Here is a 10,346-nt window from a genome sequence, read left to right as displayed (position 1 = left end):
CTCCCTAGTAAATAGGGCGAGTCATCCTTCCTTGGATTTAGTTTTACTCATGCTTCTTACTTTTATTTACTACTAGCTGCTTAGTGGATTTGAGTGGGGACAAACAATTATTCATTGTTGTTGGGAAACGCAATTAGGAATTGTTGCTTAGTGGGGAAAAACAGTGCTAGCGAGACTTCTCATCTTTACTTGGAAACTATTGTATTTAGTGGTTGTGGATTCCCTGAAACCACCGCAAAGCAACCTATGCCTTAGTGCCTTACCTCCCGAGACCCAACACCCATGACTCGCCCTATCATTGTTGATTTGGGGTAGCATCGGATGTGCTCTAGCCACGAAATTTCGTGGAGAGGTGGGGGCACATGACATCTCCAATACCTAGAAAGGGTTTGGGCAGATTCTAAACAGATCAGGAGATATTTAAATAATTAATATTTTTAATGAAGTCCTTAAGTCTAAACTTAGGGAAAATAAAATAGTAATGTGTATTAATATGAATCTGTGTTAGAGTGGTCCAAAAGACATGGATCAAGTCAGATGTAATCGTAGCTGTTGATTAGGGACTTAATCTCGGCCGTTGATATGTCAACAGGAAAAGCATAAGAGGAGGCTTGAAGGTCACTTAGAGAATACACCAGAGTAATCAGTTATTCTATTCTCTAGAGCGGGGTTTGCTAAGAGAGATAGAATCAGTGATCGGGAGAGCAGCTGAGGGGCATTGAGTACAGAGAAACAGAGAAGGCAGATATTGTGCCGAAAGAGCAGCGCAGCAGCCAAGGAGAGTGACGCAGAGCCAGCAAGGGCTCACGCAGAGCACCAGAGAGGCCAGCGTGTCCCACGCAGAGGCCCAGAAAGCTGACGCAGGACCTCCTGGGGCTGACACAAGCCAAGAAAGGTTGACGTAGGGCCAACATGAGACAAAGAGGGGCTAACGCAGTCCAAATTGGGAAGACGCTGGGGTTGCAGAGCAGTTTGTGCTGAGGAGCTGCCGAAAGGATTTTCTGGGGTTTCAGCACCCAGATTGTACTTTGATATTTCTTAATAAGAAAACCCTCAGATAGTTGCACCGGTTTTCCAGCATTGGGTTTTTCTGAGGACATTGGTCCAAAAATAATGGTGTCATGTGGTGTGTTTGTTCTTGTTTCTTTTAGTTGTTGATCTGTAATATGTTGAGCATGCACTAGTGTTTATTTTCAGTATTTAATTTGTAAATAACTTGTTAAAGGAAAAATAACAAGTAGGTAGGAATAAATCAGATAAAGTGCATGAAGGGTTTCTAAACTAAGTAAACTTAGAAACTTCAACATGGTATCAAACACAGATTGCAGATCACAGAAGGACTAAAAGACATCAACCGAGCGGAGAAATAGCACCAGAAAACAACTGTCCTAAGGTGACAGAAGTTGTTTCTAGCAGCGCAAAAGCCAAGGAGTGTGACGCAGAGCCAGGCAGAGCCATGCAGAAGATGTCAGGAGCTGTGCAGAGCCTTAGAGAGGCCAGCTTTGCTGACGCAGAGGGCCAGAGGGCTGACGCAGACCCATATGGGGTGATGCAGAGCTAGCGTGAGGCAGAGAGGGGCTGACACAATTCACAGAGAGGCAGTTGCTGGAGTCTAGAAGGCTGCAGAAATATTGCAGAGTGGAGCTGGTGAGGTACCGTAGTCAGAACAGTACCTGACAGAGCAGGGCCAAAGGAGTTGTACCGAGGGTTTCTAGTCGAGGAACTTGGATCAGTAGTGCAGTTGCACAAGATGATCAGGGTAGGGGGCATCTCGACGAGCAGCAGAAGGATTTCCAAGAGGGAAATCAGGACTCAGAGGGAGTCCAAAAGAGAACTTCCAGACGGGAAGTAGAGACTCAGAGGAGTCGAACAGAGAACTTCCAAGAGGGAAGTAGAGGAGCGTCATGGCACTACACGAGGTAAGAGACCAGGATAGACTGGACAGAGCATCGAACTTCGCAGTCTAGAAAGCCATAATCTTATCAGTGCTTGACAAGAATCGTGTCAAGAACTTCGCCTTGAAGTTTATGGCTATCCCAGTCGTCCCCAATGATAATGACAAGTATGAAAAAGCGATGGTGAGGGCCAAGTGCATTATCCTTGACGGGGTGAAGGATCATGTGGTACCACATATAGCCGAGAAGGAAACGACAGTTGAGATTTGTGAGGCTCTCAAGAACCTATACTAGCATACTTCTGTGTAGAGAAGAATGTTGCTCGAGAACCAGATGATGTCGTATCAAATGAAGAAGGGTCAATCGATTGACACTTCCTTGGAGGACTGAATGAGATCCGAGACCAGTTGACTGCTATAGGAGCGACACCGGATCAGGAGCTTATGGTGAGGACAACCCTGAATGTTGTCTCAGAAGATTGGGAAGTGTTTGTCTAGAGTATCCTGGGCAAAGGGACTCTCCCACCTTGGGACGAGATGTGGGCAGCTCTTCGCCAAGAAGAGATCAGACGGCATTCGAAGACAGGTAGCAGCAGCAAAGAGATCAAGGTCAAGCAGGAGGAGGAGGATGTGGCCCTAGCATCTAAGGGAAAGCAGGAGAAGCGGAAGAAGAAAGATATCTCCAAGATCAAGTGCTTCCACTGTGGGGAGATGGGTCATTACTCGACCCAGTGCCCAATGAAGAAGAGTAAGGGAGAGTCTTCCGAGACTAAGGCAACACCAGCACAGGTAGAGAAGGAAGTTTTGATAGATGATGATTGTGACATGAGTGCACACGCGCCACTTGAGCGGAAGTGGGGAGACATCGAGCTGTAGTCAGATAGACTAGTAATGAAGGGTAGGATCCTCGAGGTACGGGAGCCCCGACGAAGAGTAGTAGGACTCGCTGGGTGGGTAGAGACGGATGCGGATGGAGCCGCAGAGAGACTACAGTGCAGAAGTCCCAAGACAGCGCAGAGCTAGCAGGCTGCAGCAATGCGAGAGGCATAGGAGTGTTGCACCAGTGCAAGAGGACGCAGAGAGGTGTGCAACGGTGCGAGATGCAAGAGAGTTGTTGCAGCAGCTCAGAGGTCAGAGAGGGAGCACTTGTTAGTGGCAGAGGGAGCTTCAGCATCAGAGGGTGTTTCTAGCCCAACAGGGAGGCACTGGGGAGATCAGTTACTTACTTCTCAGTAACTGAATTGCAGTGCAGCAGTGGGCAGCACGATGCAGCATGATGAAAGGAGGTGCAGTGCGGATGCAGTGCTGGGAGAAAGGACCAGCAGCAACACGGATGCAGAGGGAGCCATCGTACAGATGCAGCAGTGGCACTGGTAGAACCATGGGTAGCAGTGCAGAGGATGTTGCCGAGGAAGGCCTAGCATTAGCACAGGTATCGATGTCGGATGATCAAAGTAATACTCAGTGAGGAGTATTGCTAGAGCACAGTCCTCGCTAAGAGGGAGTGCTGATTTGGGGTAGCATCGGATGTGCTCTAGCCACGAAATTTGGTGGAGAGGTGGGGGCACATGAGATCTCAAATACCCAGAAAGGGTTTGGGCGGATTCTAAACAAATCAGGAGATATTAAAATCATTAATATTTTTAATGAAGTCCCTAAGTCTAAACTTAGGGAAAATAAAATATTAATGTGTATTAATATGAATCTGTGTTAGAGTGGTCCAAAAGACATGGATCAAGCCAAATCTAATCTTAGCCGTTGATTAGGGACTTAATCTCGACCGTTGATATGTCAACAGGAAAAGTATAAGAGGAGGCTTGAGGGTCACTTGGAGAATACACGAGAGTGATCAGTCATTCTATTCTCTAGAGTGGGATTTGCTAAGAGAGATAGAATCAGTGATCGGGAGAGTAGTTGAGGGGCATTGAGTACAAAGAAACAGAGAAGGCAAAGATTGTGTCGGGAGAGCAGAGCAGTAGCTAAGGAGAGTGACGCAGAGCCAGCAAGGGCTCACGCAAGGCCACGCAGAGGCAGCCAAGTGCTACGCAGAGCACCAGAGAGGCCATCGTGTCCCACACAAAAGCCCAGAAAGTTGATGCAAGGCCTCCTAGGGCTGACGCAAGCCAAGAAAGGTTGACGCAGGGCCAACGTGACACAGAGAGGGGCTGACACAATCCAAATTGGGTAGCCGCTAGGGTTGCAGAGCAGTATTGTGCTGAGGAGCTGCCGAAAGGATTTTCCGAGGTTTCAGCCAGGAGATTTCTCTCAAACTGTGAGATATAGCTGCTAAGGAAATTCTCTGTTGTGTAGGCCAGTTTCAGCACCTAGATTGTACTCTGATATTGCTTAATAAGAAAACCCTCAGATAGCTGCACTGGTTTTCCCGCATTGGGTTTTTCTGGGGACATTGGTCCAAAAATAATGGTGTCATGTGGTGTGTTTGTTCTTCTTTCTTTTAGTTGTTGATCTGTAATATGTTGAGCATGCACTAGTATTTATTTTCAGTACTTAATTTGTAAATAACTTGTTAAAGGAAAAATAACAAGTAGGTAGGAATAAATCAGATAAAGTGCATGAAGGGTTTCTAAACTAAGTAAACTTAGAAACTTCAACAATCATCAAGCATTGAGGGAACTTACTACAACACCTATCATGCTTGACCCAAACAAACACACTTTGAAAGGTACAACATCCAAGAAAGGGAAAGAACACACACTTGAACTTTTTTCACAGGTAAGGCAAGGCACAACACACTGCCTATATTACTTATGATATTTACTGATACAATACATGCCCTGACACAAATCACTTTTTTACTTTACGCCCACCAATAAGTGCCTTTTTGGAGCTTGAAATGACCAAAGAGATGAGTCACAGGGCGAGAAGAGAATCATCATTGAATAAGAAAGAGTTAAAACCCACTATACTCTAACAATAAAGAGATTGTTTAAGGAATTGATACTTTTATTGAACTAACCCCATGCACCAGTTGCAGTGGGTCTAGGATTACTTCAAGATACACGAATTGATATTGGTGGGACAAGATAGACAAACATACAATTGTGGATGGATCGAGGGATGAATGGATCAATGAATGAATCGTGGCATGGATCATCATACCACTCTTACTTTAATTGAGAGCTAGCGAGTGAGTCACTCTTTGATTAGAGAGTTGGCTTTATTCATGCCTCTTGCCTTTAATGCGAACTACCACTCTTACCTTTATTATAGAGCTAGCCAGTGAGTCGCATGGATGGAACAATGTTGGTATTACTTCCCTTCTTTCCTGAGCATTGGGGGATTGACTCTTTCCTTAGCATTGTGGGATTAGATGGAACAGTCCTAGTATCACTGAACTCTTTCCTAGGCATTGGGAATGGAATTATATTCTTTATTGGCTGGGTGGGCATTGTGGGATGGAAGGAACAGCGTTGGGCAGTGTGGCATGCGATTGGCTCGTTACTTTCCTGGGCATTGTGGGATTGACTCTTTCTGGCAGGGGCAGGGGCAGGGTTGAATCTTTATTGGGTGAGCGTTGTGGCATGCTACTATGTATAACTTCTTCTATTCTTGACTAGGCGTAATCCAATGCCAGTTAAGTTGCGGTAGTTCTATAGTCACCAAACCTCACAAAATTAATGGATCCTCTACCTCACTCACTTCAATGCCTCAACCTTTCAACACACACTCACCCGTTCAAGTTACACTTGCAAGAAAGAAAACACCTCTATTACTTATGATATTTTATACTACATGCCCTGATACACCCCACCTAATTAGCTTTTGAATTACCCAAACACACGAAGGAAGCAACCTCTTGCTTACTTACTTACGATAGTGATTGGTCGAACAGGAAAGCAAGATCACATGTAGTACCCCTATCTTGGAGACCACCAACCCCCTGACTCTTTCTTACTACCCACTATACACCATCATGTAGTACTCTCTATACATAGTACATTAGTGATACAATGTCTTGAACACTTATTGAATGAACCACTATGATTATTGTCCCAGCTGAGCATCAGGATATGATTCATTAATTTGAACAACCCATTGGCTAGGATGCGCAAGCAGGCTCGACTATAAGGGAGAGGAATCAACCTACCCTTATTTTGATGCTTGAACCTCATAGTTAATCTTTTCTACCTATAACACACCCTTGATTAATTAATCGCTTAGGAATACTGGTTAGAACTTATCTTATCAGGCAAGATGGGAGGGTAGGGATTATCCAACCTTGCTCTGACCTTTCTTACTACCTTCACCCAACAACCTACGGAGTGTTGCCCAACCTTTTCTGAATCTAGGAACACCTTCATACATACGAGAGCCCTACCTTGGTTCCACACAAACTATTTACCCAAGAACTAGCACCTCTCCCTATATCCATCTCTTCATGAATCTTAGTAGCTACCTACTGATACATGCCTTATGTAGGGACAATATTAACCTTATTCTTACTTGATTACTGCCTTCACCCTAGGAGAGGAGATTGAGCGTTGTCCTAACCCATTAGAAGTAGCCAGGAAGGAATACTCAAGTAGATATGCTCTGAAACCTTTCACCCCCTTCCTTTTGTCAACTCTTTACCCACCTTAGGAACTAGACCTCCCTATACCACTTTCATTAATTTCTTAGTAGCTACTGCACTATACCTCCTCCTCTTATCAAGACGGTGGGATCCACCAACCTTATCCTTACCTTTCTTAATGTCTTTCCACATAACCGGTTATTCAGTGTCACTTGCCCTTACCTAACAACAAACACTTGTTTCACAGCGAGGAATTGTCTTAGTAGCTACCACTATTGATCTTCTCCGGTTGGGGGGACTAGCTAAAACCCCATATACGATTGATTAATCAAGACAACCAACATTCCAAGATATGCCCTGCCCATTTTCCTTTCGTGTTAGTGTTTGCCTGCCTCCAACAACCTGGTGCCTTCATATGTGAGGGAATCTTCTAATGAAGCTGCTTTAGATCTAGCCTTTATATATGTTCTTTCTTCATACTACTCTGAATGAATAAGGCACCCAGGCCCAAGCCAGAGAAAATTTGGAAATGAATCGATTTGACTTTCGAATCTTTTGTTTTATATACGTAATTACTGCGGGCGAGAACCCGTTTGTTTCCACCCTTGTACCACACCTCGAGCAAGGTTCACGCACCTAGAAACTCGTACTTCTTGGGCCAATTATGAAATTAATTACCACCTTTCTTGATAAATGCTTTAACTCATCGATTTGGCTGAAGAAAAATGAGTGGGGCAAACCTGGTGGATGATGATATTGCCTCAGAAACCCTCAAAACAAGGAATTGATTTATCAAAACATGCATTTAAGAAGGTATTTTGGATTGAATGGAACCACTTCTTGGGCAACCCACTTCATGCCTTTATAAAATGCATGTTTGGAGATGTCTCTCGGATTGACTCGTGACCAACCTAGCTAGCCTGGGTGCCTATTTCAGATGGGAATCTTCCTATTGCGCACCTCAACTGTTGATATTACCTTTAATATTTATTGATATTACCTTTGATATTACATTTGATATTTAGGTACGTCATCTTGGGTCGGTCTTGGAAATAAGAAATTCCTGGCTAGATTAAGACTTATTAGTTTATGGGCCTTTATATACGTGCATCTTGAAAGTTATATCTCTAGGTGCCCATATGACACTTCTTATGGCTATTCTTTTGAAACCACCCACACTTTTTGCCCTTTTGCATTACTATTACTGGGTGCCACACGTGGTCAAGATAGTGAAGAGGCGAGTCTTTTACAAAAAGAATTTGAGTTAGGACCAACCCATAGAACCCACTCATTCTAGGAATAGAACTACCTGACTTTCTTTTACTCCCGCTAACAACCCAACCTTCTACTCACCAAAATACCTAAACCTCTTCTACCTATACCACTTGGATTTGTGAATCTTACGAGGTACAACTATTAACTTCTCTGAAATTGGATTGGATTGGATGGAATGAGACTACTTTTCTTCGGTACAAAACACCTACCCACCTGAAGATCTAGACTTGGTCTCCTTATACCATGAACTGCATGAAATCGCTTAGGAAGTACAAATATTTCCCTCTTTTCAAAACCGGATCACACCCTCTTCCTATAGTTAGACCCAATACGTAAAACCATCATGTAATACACCACGTCTTATTTCATACTTACTCAATTATTATATCGAGTATCACATATAATCTTCTAGGTACTTCTATTTCCCTTTTAGGACTGGATAACCTTTACCCTTGACTTGATTATTGTCTTCTCACCCTAGGATATGGAGTGATGCCTTTACCCAACCAATTAATTCAATCAGGAATATCAGTAGGATACAACATCTATTAACCCTTTACTTACTCCCTGGCCTGATTAATTCTTCTGGGTACTATGTATTATAATATATTCGTCCAACCAAGCCTTTATCAATCTTAGGAGGGAGGTACGAGGCATATATGAACCCTTTACTATCTGCCTACCGAACTTCTACTTACGTGCATGACCTGTTTTGTTTACCAGACTTTACTTACCATTTCATTTTAGTTGATTGAGGGAGTATTGTCTACCCTAGAGGAGAGGCATAGTGCCAACCTTAAATGCGGAGCATTCATCAATTTGTCTTAAGCCAAATTATAGATCGTACCCCATCTGGATCATATGCCTCTGACCCACTCAAAACGAGGGTTGAATTTATAACAAAATGCATTTAATAAGGTTTTTCTGATTGACCAGAATTACCCGACCTGGGTGCTAGCTCCCAACCTTATGCGAGTTCCATATAGGAATCTTATCACGAAACCTTGTTTTGCATAGGATTTTTCACCCACCCTTCCCAACCTTCCTTGTTTCCAACCCCCAACTTGGTGCATGAATACAAAGCCTAAAAGAAGAAATGAATTCACAGGTTGATCAGGCTTTAGAGAACAGACTTATTTTTCGTCTTTTAGAACCTTCGGGCTTAACGTGATCGATAAAGGGGATTCTTTTACAAAATACAGAATCACAGATAAGGGGATGCCACAGCTAGGATTGCCAAGATTGTCGCTTGCTAGCCTAGCTAGTACGGCTGGATTGGATCAACGACTTTTTGTTAAAATTGGAAACTAGGGCCAAATTCCACTTTGGACAGCTCATTTGATGAATATAATGATTTCATTGAATTCCTCTTTTCGAGAGGACCAAAATTGACCTAAATATTATCTACTTTGGACAAGGGAAAGTGTATTTTTGAATTATGAGCCCACATGTGCATATTTGATCAGGTCGGCCCTAAAGCAAATTGGACACCCTTGGAAGGCTATAAATACAAGTGACCTCTACCTCATTTGGACATCATCATGGATCATTCTTCTATTCTCTTTCTTTTTTTTGGCTCGCACAGGTCTGAGGCACGTTCGCAGAGAATTGGTTCGCACGATGGAGAAATTGCAAGGTCCGAAGCTCGCATTTCTATTTTAAGACTTTGGGCCTCAGTCACGGGGATGACACAGAGACACTGACTGCAGTTGCTCATTGGCCGGCTCAGTGGTGCGATTGAATCTTTTCAATCGCTCGGACATCTCGTCCTCCATGCGACTGGAAACTAGGGTTCTAGATTACAATCGCTAGCCTGACAAAGGATACTTTCGGCTGCAGTCGCTGGCTTACAAGCTCAAGGGAACAACTCAAGTCTCAGTCGCATGCATGAGCCTCCTCCATGTGACTAGGACCTAAATGTTAAAATTTCAGTTTTCCGAAGTTTTCGCTCGTTGACCATAGTGTTCGGCAGTTGACCGCAAATAGTAACAGTTCATTATAGGCTTTTGAATCAGGGTTTTGAGTATGAGCATTGTTGGGTTCATTTCATGGATGTTGCATAGTTGATTTTGTTGGATAGTTGTATGGATGAAGATACGGATCATTGTATTCTCTTTTGTTGAGTCATTCAATGACAATCTAATAAGAAGAAGAATTTGAAAGGGTTTTCCCCATAGTAGGTTTTCCCTAGTCTCTGACCAATCCTGGTGTCACTATGTGTGAATGTTTTTCTTCTATTGTTCCTTTATGTTCCACTGCATTGATGATGATATTGTTCTTTCTATATAGTTGCATATGTTGTTGGATAATGATGTAAATCTGAATCATGCTATGATGTCATGGGGTGATAATAATATGGAAATGATAAAATGCAATTATCAAAGCAAAGAACAATATAGCCCTAAGAAAATTAACATGGTATCAGAGTTGGGCAAAAGAAAAGTCATTGAAGATCACCCCTATGAAAATGCCTTTGATGGAAGCATGAGAATATGGAGGAGACCTAAAAGAATTCTAGGATTTGAAGGAAACCCTAGGAAATTTGGCTATTAGGATTTGATGGATATTATGAGGTTAGGGTTTCAAAGAAACTCTAGTTTATGGAAAATATTTGAAATTTGAAATCTAGAAACCCTAGCATGG

The sequence above is a fragment of the Pinus tabuliformis genome, chromosome 9, assembly GCF_031772625.1.
Source record: "Pinus tabuliformis cultivar Carrire ecotype Pingquan chromosome 9, CPIR1, whole genome shotgun sequence".
Classification (NCBI taxonomy): domain Eukaryota; kingdom Viridiplantae; phylum Streptophyta; class Pinopsida; order Pinales; family Pinaceae; genus Pinus; species Pinus tabuliformis.
The sequence above is the reverse complement of the archived record's forward strand: the minus strand, read 5'-3'. Positions refer to the sequence as shown.